This window comes from Balaenoptera physalus (assembly GCF_965194825.1).
Source record: "Balaenoptera physalus genome assembly, chromosome: 8".
NCBI classification, from domain to species: domain Eukaryota; kingdom Metazoa; phylum Chordata; class Mammalia; order Artiodactyla; family Balaenopteridae; genus Balaenoptera; species Balaenoptera physalus.
This window is the reverse complement of record NC_138887.1, coordinates 12,857,358-12,877,886: the sequence shown is the minus strand read 5'-3', so window position 1 is coordinate 12,877,886 and position 20,529 is coordinate 12,857,358. Positions and strand designations below refer to the sequence as shown.

General features: G+C 38.0%; 1 protein-coding gene and 1 pseudogene across 16 annotated transcripts in view; one reads left to right on the top strand and one right to left on the bottom strand.

The window, feature by feature from the left end:
• SUGCT (succinyl-CoA:glutarate-CoA transferase) overlaps positions 1-20,529 on the top strand; it is a 789,655-nt gene that overhangs the window by 149,140 nt on the left and 619,986 nt on the right. The gene's annotated exons all lie outside the window — the stretch shown is intronic.
• LOC309666285 (dolichyl-diphosphooligosaccharide--protein glycosyltransferase subunit TMEM258 pseudogene) lies at positions 271-20,264 on the bottom strand (annotated as a pseudogene). The gene is made up of 2 exons (XR_014268459.1): positions 5,249-20,264; positions 271-4,937 (listed from the first exon to the last, which is right to left on the bottom strand). The product of XR_014268459.1 is annotated as a dolichyl-diphosphooligosaccharide--protein glycosyltransferase subunit TMEM258 pseudogene (transcript).

Genomic DNA, 20,529 nt, shown 5'->3' with positions numbered 1-20,529 from the left:
GGTATCCTCCAGAATTCATTTAAGGAGCCATAGCAGGGAAGACAGGATTTTGCTATACAAATAATTTATGTGATTACTGCTTTAATTGTGACTTGTACAGAGAACTGTGGGAGCCCAGAAGAGCAAGTAACCCAGGGAGTCAGAAAAGGCTTCCAATAGGAAATAAAATTTGATCTTAATCTTGAAGACTGAGTAGAGTTTGCTAGGTGAAGAAGGGAGAATGGGGAGGAGAGGGCTTGAGCATTCCACTCTGGGTGTGTACAAAGCATGGATGGAAGAATGCATCCAGGTGACCTCTCATTCCCTTTCCTCTGCCATAGAGGGATGAACACCATCCTAAATCTGGTGTTATCAATATCATGAATACTTTTATCCTTGTATTACATAGGTATACATCTTTATAGACTACCTAGTACTGTTTCACATATTTTTAAAACTTACATAAATAATGTACTGATACAGCATTCTGAAAATTGCCTTCTTTTCTTTCAACCTAATTTTTAAGAGTTTTATCTGTGTTAATACATGTAGTTCTAATACATGCATTTTTCATGCCTTGCATTATTCCATTCCTTCAGTATGACATGATTTGTTAACCATTCACCTGTTGAAAGATGCATGTATTGTTTCCCACTTTTTTTACTTTTATAACATTGCTATGAGCATTCCTATTCATTTTTTGTTGTTGTTCATATGTCTGAAATTCTCTGGAATCTATAACTGAGAGTAGAATTTCTGGGTCATAGGTGTGTGTATCTTCAACTTTGCCTGATATTGCTAGAAACTGAATTATATAAATAGATTTTCTAATATCACATCATCTTTGCATTCCCAGGAGAACCCATCAGTAATAATGTATTGTTTTTCCACACTTTTCAATTTATTTTTCTAGAGTTTCATATAGGATTTTTACATCAATTTTCATAAGTAAGCTGGCTCAGAATTTTCTTCTCTCATATTGTTCTTGTTTGGTTTCGGTTTTTATGTTACTATGTAAGTCTCATAAAATGAGATAGGGACTATCCATTACTTTTCTGTTCTCTAGAAGATTAGAATTATCTGCGTATTAAAAGTTTGGTGGAAACAATCTGTTAGACCATTCTAACATTCTGTGGCGAACATCTACCCCTTGTTTTTCCTTTTTATCCTTTACTTAGATATTTTTGTTGGTGACTTCTTTCAAAATAGGTAAAATTACATATTGCAATGAGATCACCACCATAGTTAGTGTTAGCTAACACCTCTATGATGTCACATAATTATCATTCTTTTTTTGTAGTGAGTACATTAAGAGCTAGTGTCTTAGAAGTGTTGACGTTGTACTTCTTTATGTAACAGAAGAAGTATATTTTCTTTGAATGTTGGTAAAATAAATCTTTTCAAAAAACTATCTGGTTGCAGTGCCTTTTCTTGGGGGTAAGTTTTAGTTTCTAATAGTTATTTGTCTATTCAGGTATTTGGCTTAATCAATGATCATTGCTCTAAATATGTTTTCTCTTGTTTTATGAATCACCTCTATTTGTCACCAGGTCTCTCTAATTTTGTGTGTTTGATGATTGATCCTCTTTTTCTTACTTCAATTTAACTCAGGTTCTTTTTTCTTAAGAATCTCATCTTTATCAAAATGGCGATTTCTTTTTCTTAAAATTTGTAGCAGAATATTTTTAGGCTGGTCTTCATTTATCAATGTTTTGAGTCTTTTAAATTTACAAATATTTTTAATTAGGAAGGTGAACTTCCATTATCTTTTTATGTATTTTTAGAAAAACCAAACTATCTTTATTTTGGGTCTCTATCTGTCCTCCTTATTTATTATGTCTCTTCAATTTCATTCTTGTTCCTTTTCTTCTTTTTGTTTGATGGTGTCAGTGCACAAATTCTGGGGCTTCCTCCCCAAGCCCTGCTTTCAAATACTGCTTATTCTTAGTTGCAAATGAAGGCTGTGCCCCTTGCTCCCCACCTGTTGTATCATCATCTCATTCCTTAACAAGATCTTCTTATATTTTTATCAATGTTGTTTTCAAGTTGTGAGTTTTCATTGGATCTCCAGTGATTTCATTTATTTTGGTTCATTTAGAATATACTTGGCAGAAAATCCTTAACATTTCTCTTCCAGTGTCCTTTATTCCAGTACTGTCCTTATTCTTCTTTTTAAAATAATTTCTAATATATAAAAATTAATGACTAAATAAATAAATAAACCCATTTAAATGGGGATCTAGGAAGAGTAACAGATAATACTTTTCAAGTCAACTTCTTACTTATAAGTTACACATCGTTTAAAAAAATCTGCCTATCTGGTAGATGAATCATACTCATTATTGTTTTATTTTCATTTGTTACATTATTAGTGATTATGAATGTTTTTCCCATTTATTAAATAAGTAATGAATTACCTGTGTTCTTTGTTGTGGTGTGAGTCTTCTTATGAGCTTTTTGCAGGTTGACAATATCATGTCCATCTCACAGTTGTTGTAACTACTCTTTCCCAGTCTGTTTTAAAATTCTATTTAGGTTTGTAATGTACAAAATGTTATGTATAGATATTAAATTTGATAATTTTTCTTTTTTGACCTCTTTTATTGTTTTTATGCTTAAAAAGTATTTTCCATCCTGAAATATGACAATAATTTATCTCTTTTGGTCAAATTTTTATGATTCCATATGAAAATATATGTTTCTTTACCCCCTTTTAAAAAGTAAACAAATTGTGTTACTGTTTCCTTGAATGGATTATTAGATTTATTTTGGGATTCAGCCTAATGTACTAATAATAGTGTGATTGTATTTTTTTCACTATCCTTCCGAGATTCTCCACGCTTTTATAAGCATTATCTTGTTAATTCACATAGCACCCTTTTGAGTTAGGTAATAACTGTGATCAGAGTTCCACATGCTGTTTTTAGAAAATCTCTTAATTTTGTTAACAAAACATTTGTAAGCAGTCTTTAATGACTAGCTGACATCACATTTAGAGTTCGGGATAAAAACATAGTTCTATTTAATGGCAGCTTTGTCAACTCATCTTTCATTTTCTGTCTTTATTTTTTAAACCTATGGAAAATTTGCTACACTTGCACCTCTTTCAGAAATGACAGGGATTATGATTGAGGAAATGGAGATTTAAATTTTTATATTAGTGGTTCTCAATCTTAGCTTCACATTGAAATCATCCAAGAAGCCTTTTAAAAAATATTAATACTCAAGTTTCATGCCCAGAAATTATTAGTTCATTGATCTATGATGGGACTGGGCATTGAGAGTTTTCAAAAAGTTCCCCAGGTGATTCTAATGTGCAGCCAGAGAAGAAAACCATTATTTGACATCCGTGGTTTTCAAAGTGTGGTCTCTAGACTTGCTGCATCACCTGGCAACTTGTTAGAAATGTGAATTATCAGGCACCATCCCAGATCTATTGAATCAGAAACTCTGGGGACAGAGCCTAGCAATCTGTGTTGTGTGGGGGATTTACTGGGGTTTTTTTGTTGTTGTTTTGAGATAATTGTAGATTCACATGCCTTTGGAAGAAATAATGCAGAGATCCAGTTTCACTATTTTTACATGCACTTATGTGTATGTCTTTAGTTCTATGCAATGTTACCACATGTGTGCTACCACCACAGTCAAGATACAAGAATCTGTGGTTTCCCAAGCCGCCAGGTGATTCTGATGCAGCCAAGCCTTGAGAAACATTTCTAAAATGAAACCATAAGAGCAGGAACAGATCATTTTTTCATAAGGATTCGTCTGAGTACTCTAAGTGTGCTAACAGACCGGCAACATAGGTCTCACCTGGGAGCTTGATGGAAGTGCAGGATCTCAGATCCCATCTCACACTTAATGAATCAGTCTTCATTGTAATAAGATCCCTAGGTAATTTGTGTACACACTGAGCTTGAAGGATACCTAATGAATGGGTAAAAACAAAACAAAACAAAACAAACACAAACTCAAACAACAACAACAAAAAACCCAAATCAGTTTTTGGAAATTGGGTTCAGATATTTATTCTTGTAGTAAATAACTCTTATAGTAAAGATAATTTCTCTTGTAGTAAAGATAAACTCAGTTTTTAAGCAAAACTGGTATCAGTTTTCCTGCTTTTATATCTTAGTCATTTCAAGACACATTTTGTTAGGTTTTTTTTTTTTTTGATAGACTTGGATTTTTTGTTTTTACCACATATGATATAAAATTTGAGATTTTCTATTAATTCATCTTAATATTACAACATCTTAAGTACAAGAAATATGACAACTATCATCAGCTTCATCAATATCAAACATGAATGTATCTGAATCCTTTTTTCCCCGTCTCTTTCTTTTTTTCCACTTCAGTCACTAACTTCTGACAAAATTGGAGATACTAGGTTTGTCTCAGGTTCCTGTTGAAGCTCTTTTGGTGTCTATCACTATTTTCTGCTTTCATTTTTATATTTGTTTTGAGATCCTGAGAAAGAATTTTTAGAAAAAAGTGCCACACAGATGGAAAGATATACCATATTCATCGATTGGAAGAATTATTGTTGTGAAAATAACAATACTACCCAAGGCAATCTACAGATTCAGTGAAATCCCTATCAAAATATCAATAGCATTTTCAAAGAACTAGAACAAATAATTTAAAAATTTGTATGGAAACAAAAAAGACCCCAAATAGCCAAAATAATCTTGAGAAAGAAAACAGAGCTGGAGATATCATTCTTCCTGACTTCAGGTTATATTACAAAGCTACAGTAACCAAAACAGTATGATACTGGCACAAAACCAAACACATATATCAATGGAACAGAATAGAGAGCCTAGAAATTAACCCACACAGTTATGGTCAATTAATCAAACAAAGGAAGCCGGAGTATACAATGGAGAAAAGACAGTCTCTTCAATAAGTTATGCTGGAAAAACTGGAAGCTACACATGGAGGAATGAAATTAGGACCTTTTCTTTTTTTTTTTTTTTTTTAAATTTATTTATTTATTTATGGCTGTGTTGGGTCTTCGTTTCCGTGCAAGGGCCTTCTCTAGTTCCGGCGAGCGGGGGCCACTGTTCATCGCGGTGCGTGGGCCTCTCACTGTCACGGCCTCTCTTGTTGCGGAGCACAGGCTCCAGACGCGCAGGCTCAGTAGTTGTGGCTCATGGGCCCAGTTGCTCCACGGCATGTGGGATCTTCCCAGACCAGGGCTCGAACCTGTGTCGCCTGCATTGGCAGGCAGATTCTCAGCCGCTGCACCACCAGGGAAGACCAGGACCTTTTCTTACATCATATACAAAAATAAACTCAAAATAGATTAAAGACCTAAATGTAAGACTGGAAACCGTAAAACTTCTAGAAGAAAACATAGGCGGAATACTCTGAGGTAAATTGTAGCAATATTTTTTTGGATCTGTTTCCTAAGGCAAAGGAAAGAAAAGCAAAAATAAGCAAATAGGACCTAATTAAACTTAAAAGTTTTTGCACAGCAAAGGAAACCTTTGACAAAACAAAAAGACGGCCTGCTGAATGGGAGAAAAGATTTGCAAATGAAGCAACCGACAAGGGATCAATCTCCAAAATATATAAACAGCTCATACAACTCAATATCCAAAAAATGAACAACTCAATTAAAAAATGTACAGAAGACCTGAATAGACATTTTCTCAAAGAAAACATACAGATGGCCAACAGGCACATGAAAAGATGCTCAACATCACTAATAATCAGAGAAATACAAATCAAAACCACCAGGAGATACCACCTCACACCTGTCAGAATGACAGACACCAAAAAGACCACAAATAGCAAATGTTGGCAAGAATGTGGAGGAAAAGGAACCCTTGTACACTGTTGGTAGGAAGGTAAATTGGTGCAGCCACTGTGGAAAACAGTATGGAGGGTCCTCAAAAAACTAAAAATAGAACTACTGTATGATCCAGCAATCCCACTCCTGGGTATATATCTGAAGAAAACAAAAGCACTAATATGAACATCCCAGTGTTCAGAGCAGCAGTATTTACAATTGCTAAGATATGGAAGCAACATAAGTATCCATCAGTAGATGAATGGATAAAGAAGATGTGGTGTATATACACAATGGAATACTACTCAGCCATAAAAAAGAGTGAAATTTTACCATTTGCAACAACATGGATGGACTTGGAGGGCATTATGCTTGGTGAAATAAGTCAGGCAGAGAAAGAAAAATACCATATGTTATCACTTATATGTGGACTCTAATAAATGAAATAAACTAGTGAATATAACATAAAATAAACCGACTCAACAGATATATAAAACAAAGTAGTGGTTACCAGTGGGGAGAGGAAGGGGAAAGGGGAGGATAGGGGTAGGGAATTAAGGTACAAAGTACTATGTATAAAATGAATAAGCTACAAGAATATATTGTACAGCACAGGGAATATAGCCAATATTTTATAGTAACTATAAATGGAGTACAATCTCTAAAAATTGTGAATCACCGTGTTGTACACCTGAAACTTATTGTAAATCAGCTATACCTCAATTTTTTAAAAAAACCTTCCACTTTTTACAACCACTGGGAGCACGCTTCTAGTTGCTAAATAAGATGCTGCCCAGTTCATGAATTGCCTAATAGAGCCGATTAGATCTTCAAAAAAGAAAAAAGAAAAAGAGCTACATTGAGGAAAATAAATAAGACCAGGCTGGGTAGCCCTATTGATAGATATATTTCTTATTTTAGGACATTTTCCAACTCTCTTCTGCCTTGATCCCTGTCAAAGAATAAATAAGGATATTTACAGTTTTTTCCTCTCTCCCTTTCTCCATACTACATGTAAGGTGCCAGAGATGTATCCGTAAACAAGATATGATTCTGTTTCTTAAGGAGCTGACTGTCTATTGGGGATACGTAAAATCAATCACAATGTGATGAAGGAAGTGTGAGAAGAAAACCAACAAGGGAGTACCCAGCTCATCCTGGGGAAAATGTTGTCAAATAGGGTTTCATAGAGGTGCATCTATTCAAACTGAATGCAGAAGGCTGAATAAGAATGCTCTAGGCAGATTTATCAATCAGAGTGTCAGCAGAAAACAAATTCAGCCATGATAGCTCAAATGGAGATACTACATACAACAGTGTAGGCAGAGGGCAAAGAATAGATAAAGAGGTAGGAAAAGTGGAAGACTATTATCTCTCCATAGGGCCAAAGGGACAAGACGGAAGTAGAGTTCTTGGAGCCCAGTGAGAGCTGAAACTGCAGAAGAGGCACTGCCTGGTTGACACTGTAGTCGTGGAGACACCTGGCTACTTCCAGAGGTGCAGTGCCTAAGCTATCAGGGGGCTGTGAAGAAATTCCGTGAACTCTTTCTCTTCCCATTGGTGCCTCCCATTGGCTAGACCTAATGAAAAGTCAGCCGGCCAGGGAACTGGGACTGCAGCCCATTGGGTCAGTGTCCAGAGCACCGAGCAGGGCACAGCAGGCTGAGAAAGGATGGAAGTTGAAGGGTAAAGTAAAATAACCAGGAGATAAGGGAGAAATGGTGATTTCAGGGAGAAGGAACATTATGTACTGACGCACAGAAATGTAAAAGATGTATGGCAACTCTGGGGAGTGACAAGGAGCACAGGAGGCAGAAATGTGAAAGGAGAGTAGAAGCAGGAGGTTTATCCAGAAGCAGGCTGGATAAATATTAATAAATAGCTAAGACTTTTGGGAATAGGCACTTTGTTAAATACATAATTTATTCCATTCAGTCCTCACGTGGTTAGGAAGTTGGCCATGCCACAAAGCAGTTATGACTCTTGTCCACAAATGTAATTTTTTTTTTACATTAACTCAGATTTGGCTCTGAACCTTTACCCCATCTTGGTAAATTGTGTTTCAGTCATTATTTTGGTGCCTGCCTTCTCCTTTGAGTTGCATATAAATCCAGGAGATGAGCATGGTGCCCACATAAATGGGGAGGACCCTAATTTCCAGGCCACTAGATTCTGCTTACCTTCTCTTTGTTACTTGGAATCCCTGGATTTTCAACCATGAGTGGGACCCTGGAGTCTTTGTGGAGGCTGTGAGCCCCATTGAACCTTATTAGTAGGTTCTTTCTTCATCATTCCTAAAGTCATAATCTGTGTCGGAATCTTTTGGTAAGAGTCTTAGGAGGTATATTGTCTCTTGTTCCTCTTTTAGTCAAGGTTATACTTAGAGTTTTTAATTTATATCAGTTATAATCTGTGACCATTTTTTATTTTTATACTTTTGTAACCTATTCTACTTTTGGAAAATATAAACAGTTACTGCTCCTTGGAGATTGTGGGGTGCTTTACCACTAACTCTCCCAAGCAAGGGTTGGCCAACTTTTTTGGTAAAAGGCAAATTTAGCCTTTGGAGGTCAAGAGGTGAAGTTGAAGATGCTATGTAAGTACTTACAAGATATGAGAAAAAACAAATTTCCGCAAGATTTTGATTGATTAAATTAAAATAATACTAATTGAGAACAGTTTTTTGGTAATACAGATTTGCGAATGAGAAGAGTGGAATTATTTTTGGGGGGGATAACATTTCACTTAATTGGGGTGCAAAGTTATTGTTCCCTGTCATCAGAATTGATTGCAAATGTTTATCGCTTAATGCTGACCTGTAATAAGAATTTACATATTTCATCTCTGAAAATGTCTTTCACACAATAAGGTGTTGCCGAATAGTGCTATCAATCCACAAGCTTCTGATTTTAATTGAGCATATTCATTGCCTGGAAGGCATTTATAGAATTTATTAGATTTTTTTCTCCTGATGTTTTCCTTTTACATGTCATTATATTGCAGATTAATCACTTAGAATGGAAAGTTAGGTGGAAGCTCCTTAATTGCACAGTTAAAAGGATTTTGAAATATGGAAATTTCCTTTGCACTTGCGTCGAAGTCTGAAAAACATTGCTGTAGTTTGAGCTCACAAAATATATCTGCTGTAAATTTGTGTGGGAATGAAATCTCACTATTTGTTTTAACCTTTGCCATCATGGGAAATATGTAAAGTAGCCCAACCTTACTTTTGATTCAAACAACATTAGTTTTCATTGAAATGACTTAACATTAATTGTCATTGAAATGACTTTACTGTTATAAAAATTAGGCATGTATGTGCTATTTAGCCTTGTAATTTTAGGTAGAATTCATTGAAAAAGATTATCAAGTCCACAGGAAAAGCTAATTTCCAAAGCCATTCAGTGGTCAATGGTAGTGGTTGGGGGTTGGGATTTTTTTTTTTTTTAATTCAGAAAAGACTCATTCCTGACCCTGAGCTTAAAAAAATCACAGTAAAACTTTATACTGTTAAGCCATAGAATTGCTGTGTGGTAGAATGATTCAGGCTATTCAGCTTCTATTTCTGAGAAAACTTCATAGGACTAACAATGGTTAAGCTCACAGAGCAGATGAACACTATTGGTTTAATGTCACATGAGAGATTCAAATATTTTCCTCAGTGAATAACCTCAGTGAATTCCTGATGAATAATACAGTGAATAACCATAGGCTTTAACCATACATTTTTACAAGCTTGGTAAATTTGTCCAGCCAAGTCTTTTTTTGCTCCACACATAATTTTTACCACCCTAAGTTGTAACACATCTTAGCAGATTCCACTTAAGTTGTATTGAATTATTGTTTTTTTCAATTCGTGTGAATATTCTTGTTTGTAGTTGTTTTGTGCAGCCTTTCATATAGGCTAATTCTTCAGTCACTTCAAAATTGGCATTGACTCCTGGTATAAAGAACAACTGAGCAGTATCCATGACATCTGTCATCTCACCAAAGCCAAGGGAAACCTCTCAAAATAATTTGTCTCATTTTTAAATTGACTATATTGATATTGCTCCCAGTGTCTTCAACTCTTTGAACAACTGTTCTTACCAAGACTAAACAAGTTTATTTTCTCTGGACCCATTGCTTCAGCTGCTGCAATCAAACATGACTTAATTAAGTTACCATTGGTAAATGTCCTTCCTTGCTTGGCTAACAAGTGAACCACTTACAAACACTTTGGTTGCAGTCTTATTGATATTTATTTATTTATTTTTTACTTCTGTGAAGAAATTCTGCTGTGATGAGATAGTCTGTTTTGAGTTTGTAATATTTTCTGCCCACTGGATTTTCTGTGAGTTGGAAATACTGCAGTGAGTGCTTAATCTGGCATATATTGTATTCTTTTAGTACAGATAGAGTGTCATTGAATAATAAAGTGCTTTGTCATCTAATTCAGTAACAGCGTGGTCCATCTTCCAGTGTGTGCTGAAAGTATGGCACACTTCTCCTCTTGTTTTGGTATGATGGGTATGCACTGGTAATAAAAAAAAATTATGGTAAGGTAATACACATGACATTTGAAATGCTGTTGAGTTATAACTGCATCACTGTGATTCATAGTACAACAAGCAGGTGTGCAAAGCAGTGAGAGTGAAAGGGCCACATGTGGCCTCTATCACAACCAATAAACTTTTTAAATTTTATTTTTTATTTTTTTATTGAAGTATAGTTGATTTACAGTGTTGTGTGAGTTTCTGGTGTACAACAAAGTGCTTCAGATATATATATGTATATATATGTGTATATATATATATATATATTCTTTTTCATTATGGTTTATTACAAGTTATTGAATATAGTTCCTTCTGCTATACAGTAGGACCTTGTTGTTTATTTTATGTATAGTAGTTTGTATATAGTAGTTTGTATCTGTTAATCCCAAACTTCTAATTTATCCTTCTCCCACCCCCTTCCCCCTTGGTAACCATAAATTTGTTTTCTATGTCTGTGAGTCTGTTTCTGTTTTGTAAATAAGTTCATTTGTATCATATTTTAGATTTCACATATAAGTGATATCATATGATATTTGTCTTTGTCTTACTGACTTCACTTAGTATGACAATCTCTAGGTCCATCCATGTTGCTGAAAATGGCATTATTTCATTCTTTTTCATGGCTGAGCAGTATTCCATTATATATATATACCACATATTCTCTATCCATTCATCTGTCAATGGACATTTAGACAACAACTAAACTTTTGTAGTGCAAAAGCAGAGATAGATGTAATCAGATGATCATGTTCTAAAAAACTTTACTTATGTACACTGAAATTTGAATTTCATATAATTTTCATCTATTATGAAATTATTTTTCTTTTGATTTTTAAAAACCATGTAAATATGTAAAGATAATTCTTCTCTGTGGTCCTATGAAAACGGGCAGCAGGCTGGATTTGGCCTTCAGGCCATTGTTTGCTGACCCTTGCTACTGACAATCGCTGATCTATGATAATTAGTAAAATCTCAGAGACACCGAAAAATACAGATATCTAGGTCCTGCCTTAGGACTTGGCATACAAAGTTAGGAAACCCTGGCTATCTTGTTTACCATTAAATCCCCAGCACATAGATGCTTAATAAGTATTTTTTTGAGTAAGTAAAAGACAATTTCTGGCATATAGTAAGCCTATAAAGGTCTATTGGATGAATGAAATGAATGAATGATTTACTGTATATCTTACACAATATATGGGATCCTAAAGATAGTGAGATTAAAATGAATTGTTTAATCTTAGAGCCATTAAAATAGAGAGAGGCCAGCCCCGAGGAGCATGAAGTGTTTAGTAGCTGGGAATCATTTTGGCCAGGTTACTAATTTATGTAATAATAACTGGAGAGCTAATATTATTTTGGTTAATTGAGGTGTGAGGGAGGTGTAGCAAATAAAACAATCTGCAGGCTATTTCAATAAGTTTCTTTACAGTTGGATTTTATAATTAAATTCCTTTAAAAAGTTATACAGAGAAAAAATGAAAGAATTTTCAACAAGGCAAGGTTTTCAAGACAAAGAAGCTAGTAGCTAATTGCATTTTTCAGAAGGGTGGACTCAGTGTATTTTAGCTATTTTAATATGCTAGACTATTTAACCAAAGACCCCCCTCCCCAATTAATATGGACTTTCAGGAATCTGGTTTGCCTCTAAGATATGGTACATGTGGGACATATGATTGTTAACCAGAGGTACATTTTATACTACATTTTCAAACTCATTTACATTGCACTCGAAGAACTCAGTAAGCTTTTTTTTTTTTTTTTTTTTTTTGGTCACACATCTGCCTTTATTGTGATCAGCAGGTGGGACACTTCCAGCATAGTAAAAAAAAATAATTTACAAAAGCAGGGATTCAGTGAAGCCGCCTGGTTGGGACCCTTGGGAACTCATACGTAGATGCCGACCCAGAGCAGCGGGAAGAGGAAGGACTCCAAAGCCCATGAAGAGGGAGGCCACCAAAGCTATGAGGAGCTCTTTGTAGATACACCGAGTGGATGCGGTGGAGGTGACCTCATACACTAAGAAGCAGGCGGTAAAGAACAGGCCAGTGGCCAACAGCACCACGGTCAGATGGGGGAAGACAGCCGGGTTCACTGGGCTGGTGTATCTGCTCAGGGCCTCAAACTCCATTTGGCTGCGCACAGGGCCCTCCGTAAGCTTTTAAGCATCCTCTTTGGCATGGGGCTATGTTCCATGGATACACACCGACTTATCAACTCGGAGGCGTTTCTCACCCCCGCAAAGCAGCCTTAACTTTGCGTTCTGTCACTTAGACTAGAGCAAGGCTGGACACGACATGGCCATATTAAGTACAAGTTTCACGTTCGGTTTATTCTTCTGCTATAAGGGTGGGATACTGGCTAACACATCCTAACTGCGCTGTTGCAGTCTAGGTGCTTACCCTTCGCAAGCCTTGGTTTCTTCCTCTGAGAAGCTGTAAAACGGTCTGCTTCAGAGCTTGATTGTGGAGATTAGATGAGACAGTACGTGTCAGCTGCTGAGCACAGTGTTTGCAGAATGGTAATGGTAGCGGTTATTTATATTAAATGACACATTTCATACTGTAATGTTTCTTAATGTAAGATGACTAGGTGACTGCTGACACTGCATAATACAAGCTTATTATGGACAGAGTGAACAGTAACTACTTACAAATGTTGGATGAATGAACTCCAGCCTTTTTTTTTTTACATCTTTATTGGAGTATAATTGCTTTACAGTGTTGCGTTAGTCTCTGCTGCACCTAGGGGCAGAACTCCAGCCTTTTAATATCCACAGGATAGCGCATGGGTCTGCTGTGCATGTGTGAGCAAGACTTCTTTTTAACAACTATTTTTCTTGTATCCTAACGTTGCTTGGAGAGGGTAAATGCAGATTTCACTCATGAGATTTGCGAGGACTACAAGGGCTATTATTCATTCATTCATTCATTGTTTATTTCAACAAATACTGAGCACTTACAACGTGCCAAGCATGGGCAACCATGAAGAATAAGACATTGCCTCTGCTTCTGAGGTGCTCACTTGTAGCGGGGGAGACAATCAAGTTAGCGACTGACGCGGTAACAGAGTAATTGCATGGTGACATGGCCATGAGTGGAAGGGGCACCTAACCTGGCTTTGGGAGCTTAGAGAAGATTTCCCCGATGAAAGAAACCTCTGCTGAAGCGAGGAGAAGGAGTGATGAGGGGATGGGGCTGGCGGCAGAAGGAGCGGTGAAGGCATCTGGGGAGGTTTTTAAGGGCCTTGGAAACCACGTCATGAAATGCAGACACCATCCCAAGGGCGGGAAGGAGCCTCTGGAAGGTTTTAAGTACACAAAAAACATTTGTGTTTAGAAATCTAATTTTGGTAGTAGTGCGGAACAAGTAAAGACTGCGGGCAAGGAGACCAGTTCAGAGGGTGTTGTGGTACCCCAGGCAACAGAACACAGTGGCCATGGGGATGGAGAGAAAGCAAACAGATTCATGATCTATTAAAGGGTTAGAATTATATTCCTTGGCCAATAACTGAGGGTGAGGATGTGAAAGATGGAGGATTAAATCCTGATTCCCAAGTTTTTTACTTTAGCTGCCGATCATTCGGTGAGAGGAAGAGCAGGTTTTGTCTGGGGACATGGGAAAATGATGAATTCTTTTGCAGGCATATTGATTTTTTTTAGTGCTCATGGGACCTCTGAATTGAGACCCCCCCCCTCCCGCCGCCAGATGTCTGCAGTTTTGGAAAGGCGTGCTAGCACGTGTTCCATTTCCCAGGAGGGAGTCTAATCAGTTTTTTGGGATACGAACAAAGCACAGGTTCTTCACCCCTCAAAAAAGAGAGAGAAAATTAGAAAAATCTAGGAAGAAATAATTTAAACTTCAACATATTTTAAAATTTTGTGTCGATTAAAAACATGAAATTTTATTTTGTGGTTTAGTGGTTGTTTTATTTTGAATGACCAAGGTGGTGGGAACTAGAGATACAGATTTGTAAGTTATTGGAATAAAGATGACAATTAAGATGACTGAGTGGATGAGATTATGGGGGGGGGGATGAAGAGCAGGGGTTTTCTTTCCTGACTGCACATTGGAATCACTTGGAGAACTTTAAAAAAAAAATCCTGATGCCTAAGAACTATCCCCAGAAATTCTGACTGAATTGCTCCAGGATGACCTGGGGCAATGTTTGAGAAGCACTGGCCTAGAGTGAGAAGAGATCCCAGTAAAGAATATGGAGGACCGCAACATTTAAGGATCAGGCCAGAGAGGAAAGTTAAGTCAGCTGGGCTGCCATGGAGTTCAAGGAAACACCGCTCTTCAGGAGCATCAGGTGTAGCTGCGTCATATATGCTTGATTCAGATAATTGAGGAGTTCGAGAACCAACCAACCAAACAAACAATCATCATAGTTCTCCAAAGCATCCATCACTACAGACTAAAGTGTTCCTCCTGGGATGTATAAGGATGAAAATGACTGCTATGGTTAAAGATTCTGGTACTAAGTCTGCATGCCAGAGAAGGGAGATTGGGAAAGGAATTCATGTATGTATCTGCTCATATATACATACATTTATCTTTCTCTATTATAGTAAAGCAGCTGTAGTATAATAGTATAGTATAAGACTTCCCTGGTGGCACAGTGGTTAAGAATCAGCCTGCCAACGCAGGGGACACGGATTCGAGCTCTGGTCTGGGAAGATCCCACATGCCGTGGAGCAACTAAGACCGTGCGCCACAACTACTGAGCCTGTGCTCTAGAGCCCGCAAGCCACAACTACTGAGCCCGCATGCCACAACTACTGAAGCCCATGAACCTAGAGTCTGTGCTCCACAACAAGGGAAGCCACCGCAATGAGAAGTCCGCGCACCACAACGAAGAGTAGCCCCTGCTCATCATAACTAGAGAAAGCCCGTGCGCAGCAACAAAGATCCAACGCAACCAAAATAAATAAATTAATTAATTAAAAAAGAAAAAGAAACTCTCAAAAAAAAATAGTATAGTATATATAGCTGTTAGTATTAACAATGATCACATCCAACATAGGAGAAAAGTTGAAAGTAGAAACTTAAGTCTGGAAGCAACAATGTCGTTTTTAAAAATTGAGATGTGGTTTATATGCCATAAAATTCATTTTTTAAAAATGAATTTTAAAATGTACAATTTAGTGGTTTTTAGTATATTCATAAAGTTGTACAACTATCACTACTATCTAATTCCAGAAAGCAAATGTAATTTTGACCTATGTGATGGGATTAGAATTTGCTCTTAGTCATTTTGTTTGTAAAATATAACTTAGTCTAATAGTATATGAAAACAGTTCCAGTTTTAAAAAATAAAAAGCAAAAATGCAAAGAAACCCCTCATCTATTAAAAAAACTCTGGCACTGAGATATTTACTAACTCACTAAACAACACCAAAAAACAAACAAACAAACAAAAAACCCACTCACTAAAGAGCACCAAAAAAACCCCCCACTCTTATTAAAAAAATGTTACTTTACTTCCAGGTGATAGAACCAGCATCATTTGCCATTAATAGTAGGTTAGAGTAAAAATAAACGTAATGGAAATTATTAATGTAAATGTTTAAGTGAGGCAAAGATATTTCTCATTAATACCTCTTGAATTTCTCCTCTTACGTCCGCTTACCTCCATCACTGCTGCCCGCACTCTTGTCCATCATCTCTCTTTCTTGTCTCCCTGCTTCCATTCTTGCATTGCAAGGATTAAAGAGCTAATCCTTAACTTGGCTTTCCTTGTCTTGCATGACCTGTCTTTCCTTCCTAGCCCATCGTCATCTCCCACCGTTCTCTTCCTTCTTTACTGCACTCCAGGTAAATTGCCTCTTTTGCTTGCTCAGATGAGTCACTCCCCTTTCAGCCCCTAAGCCTTTGTTCGTGCCAGTTTTTCCATCTCCCTGGAATACTCTCTGCTGCCTCTCTTCACCTGGTAAACTCCTACTTACCCTTCAGATTTTATCTCTAATGTCAACTTCTCAGGAAGTCTTCCCTGACCACACTTCCATGCTTCTTGCTCTTTCCCTGCTGAGTCCAATATCCCATTGTAAAACTTTAGTCTATATGGTATGTGTTTATTTTCGTGATTATTTGTTTGATGTTCATGATCTGTCTCAATAGATCATAAATTTAATAAGAGCGAGGGCTGGGTCTGTTTTGCTTGTTTTTGTACCCCCAGATATAGCACAGAGTCTGGTACACAGTGGGCTCTCAGTACATATTTTCTTGAAAAAAAAAATGAATGAGTAAATGAATGGATCCATTGTCCTTGATTGGTTGTATTCTGAGCTCCATATTCTTTCTTGTTTTATCCTGACTGGAATGTTTATCTTATACTGAGGTCGATATGATGATTGCACAGAGTTACCATCTTTTGTCTGCAGTTGCCTCAAGTTCAGACTTCCTCTTCACCAGCCACATATCTATAGCTGAAGCTAGTATCAATTCTAATTTACCACTATTCAGAACTAGGCAACCACAGAACTGAAGGAAGTCTATTTTCCCAACTTGGCTCATTTTCAAAATCATCTGGAGAGCTTTGCAAAATGCAAATTACTGGGTTTTAGGCTTACAGAATTAGAACTTTTGGTTGGAGCCTGGGTGTCTGTATTTTTGATAAGTTCTCCAGGTAGTTCATATTCAGTGAAACTAGCACTGCACTGCAGAGTGGTATTTGGGAACCAGTACCCCAGGAAACTCGGCAAAATGCTTGTTGTGACTATCTTCCCTCTTTGTTTTGGAGATGGGGTGGAGGATGGGGAGATGGTAGAGTATTATAATATATTTCTTTGGCTTTTGTGGAAAGAAAACAGCTTCTAAGTTGAGTTCTTCCTGAAGAAACTAATTCCCACTTACGCCTGTAACAATTTCTGTATAATTTCTTCCCTTTTTACACTATCAAATATTCTATTGTAATCCTGACTTCCCTTGTCCATATTGCAGCAGCTTAGGCTGTAACTTTCTAACAATTTTATGTACATTGGCCACTCATGGAATGTTACACTCGGCTATTGAGAGAAGGAAGGAAGTTGAGATGAGATAGGGCCATGCCAAGAAATGATTCTGTAGCAGTTCTGGTCTCTAAGAAGGGGAATGGGGCAGACATCTCTCTCAATCATACTATTTAAGAGACATAGAAAAGTTAATCCACGTGGGTTTAGTATCTATCCACTTATAGTGGAGGAGGAGCCTTGAATGGAGGTCACAGGGAATCAGGTGGCCCTGAGGATTATGATGCCGAGGATCAGCTGCAGTAGATCCCAGGCTCCTATGAATCGTGTGTGTATCTATGTTGGGAGGTAGTTGTGGAAAGGAGGAAAGAAACTGGAGACATCTAGCAGCGTAGCAGAGCGATGGCTGGTTTAAGTGAGGTCCATGGCCAGGCTGCAGTGCCAGTAGGGAACTAGAGATGATACTAGACAGGTGACAGAAATTCAGTTCAGGGACACATGGTTCATGCAACGCATGGCGTTGTTTGTGAAACACAGGACATTGCAGCTAAATTGGGAGCAGGGGAAGGTGAGACACCCTGGGCACCTTGGATCCTGGATATAGGGCAGTCTGCAAATTATCTGACTCTGCCCATGAGTGGGAATGGAGCTTCTGATCTACTTCCGGTGTTGATTCTCACTGGCACTCCAGAGCTGAATGGTAGGAAGCTGTCCCGTCACACCTGCCTCCCTTTTCCCCTCAGCTTAATTAGTAAAGGACACCTAGAAGAGGTAGGTAGAAAGGAAGGAAGAAAATAAGAATAGTTTTTGCAAAAATCAGGGAGAGATCAGTTTCAAAGAAGAACCAGTTTCCTTTTGGTACTTTCTCTGAATTTTTTTACTTTGGTTACTGAGTTGCCCCCATAAGAAACGTTGTGGTCAGTCTTGAATTCTCTTGTTCCACTTTCCCTATCCTTACATGGTATCAGTTCTGCCGCCTAAATCCCTCTGAAATCTCTCTCTCTCCTGCCCTTAGCCGTTCTCTGCCTCCGTGCTCTTCTTGCTGCAGTGCCTCCTCAGAGTGTTCCTTCTGTACTAAAAATCTGAGTGTCTCCATCCCGCTCAGAAGGCTTCAGTGTTTCCCTCTGACAAATAGCATAAATATTTATTGAATATTTCTTAGTGTTTCTATATACAGCCGATCCTCATTATTCACGGACTCTGTATTGTGAATTTGCCTACTTGCCAAAATAGGTTTGTAATCCCTAAATCAATACTCACGTGCTTTCATGGTCACTCGCAATACTGCACAGAGAAGCGTTGCCTGTCATGCATGTGCCCAGCTGAGGCCAAACCGAGCGATGCTCTGCCTTCTTGTTTCAGCTCTCATACTGTAACTTAGTGTCCTTCCAATGGTCTGCTTAGTACCGTGGTTTTCACGTGTTTGTGCTGTTTCATGTGACTTTGCTGTTTAAAAGCAAGGACCCCGAGAGAGTGGCATGGACATATATACACTACCAAATGTAAAACAGATAGCTAGTGGGAAGCCGCCGCATAGCACAGGGAGATCAGCTCGGTGCTTTGTGACCACCTAGAGGGGTGGGATAGGGAGGGTGGGAGGGAGACCCAAGAGGGAGGAGATATGGGGATATATATATATATATGTATAGCTGATTTACTTTGTTATACAGCAGAAACTAACACACCATTGTAAAGCAATTATACTCCAATAAAGATGTTTAAAAAAACCAAACAAAAAACAAGGACCCCAAGTGTAGTGTTGAAGTGCTGTCTAGCATTCCTGTGTTCCTAAGTACAAGGAGACTGTAATGTGTCTTATGGGGAAAATACGTGTGTTAGATAAGCTTCATTCTTGCATGAGTTATATAGTGAGTTCAATATTAATGAATCAACAATACATATTAAATAAGGTGTCTTTAAACAGAAATATACATAAAAGAAGGCTATGTATCAATGCAGTGATAAAAATATTGAGACCAGAAGCTCTTAGGAACCTAACCCTGTATTTCACCCAGGAGAACAGTTTTTTGCGAATTCTGTGCTCACTGCAACTTTATAGAATATAACCACTGCAAATAACAAGAATTGACTGTATATTGACTCAATTAATTCTTACACACATGCAGCTATTATCCTTGTTTTACAAATATGGAAACCAAAACTTAGGGAAGTTAAGTAATTTCACCAAGGTCCAGTGAGTGGTGTACCTGGAACCAGAACTCAGCACAATTTGACACCAAAATTCATGCCCCTGACCAATAGGCTCTGAGGTCTAAAAGCCTTATTAGCATGGCAGCTGAGTTCTCTTCCTATCTGTACCTGCCTCTCTTCCAGGCTGTCTTCTCCCCTGATCCCCTTTCTGTAGCTGAGTAGCCATATATGACACATTTAATTTCCTGAAAATGCCATCTTCCCTCAGCCCTCTCTGTTTTGGGCCCTGCTATTTTCTTTGCATATCTTACTTTCTTCTTATTCTAGGTAAATTCATATGTATTCTTCTTGCATTTCAACGCTAACTTTAAAAAACACGTCGACATGGAAAAAAAAAAAGCAGGTTGCAGATCCAGAACCATGTACAGAGTGATGTCCCTGGAATATGTATGGCGTGGTGGTGATGATTAACTTGTGAGAAATCCCTGAGGGGGGAATGAGTCTTCAGGGGAGATTTGTGGGAATCTGAGCAATAGGTGGTCCTCCCTATACGTATATTCTCCGCACTCTGCCGAACCTGGAGGGTCAGGAGTGATTTTCCCCCAGGAGAGATCATTGCTGAGTCCCTCTATATGAAAGTGATTGCTTTATGTGTAGCAGGGGCTACAGGAAGAGGTATACCAAAGGATCTTCACCTGCAGGGGTTCTTTTCACTATGCTTAGGGTGGGTGTGAAGGGAAAACTGAGAAAGAAAGAGAGAGAGGGAGGGAGGGAGGGAGGAAGGGAGGGAAGGAAGGAAGGAAGGAAAAGAGAAATGAAGGAAGAAAGAAAAAGGAGAAGAGAGAAGCGGGGAGGAAAGGGAGAAGGAGGAGGAGGAGGGGGAGAAGGAGAAGAAAACAGTGTGATAGAGATGGAGAGAGAGAGAGGGAGGGAGGGAGGGAGGAAGGGAGGGAAGGAAGGAAGGAAAAGAGAAATGAAGGAAGAAAGAAAAAGGAGAAGAGAGAAGCGGGGAGGAAAGGGAGAAGGAGAAGAAAACAGTGTGATAGAGATGGAGAGAGAGAGAGAGAGAGAGAGCAAGAGACACAAAGTGGAGATACACCTAAATGTTAACTGTGGTA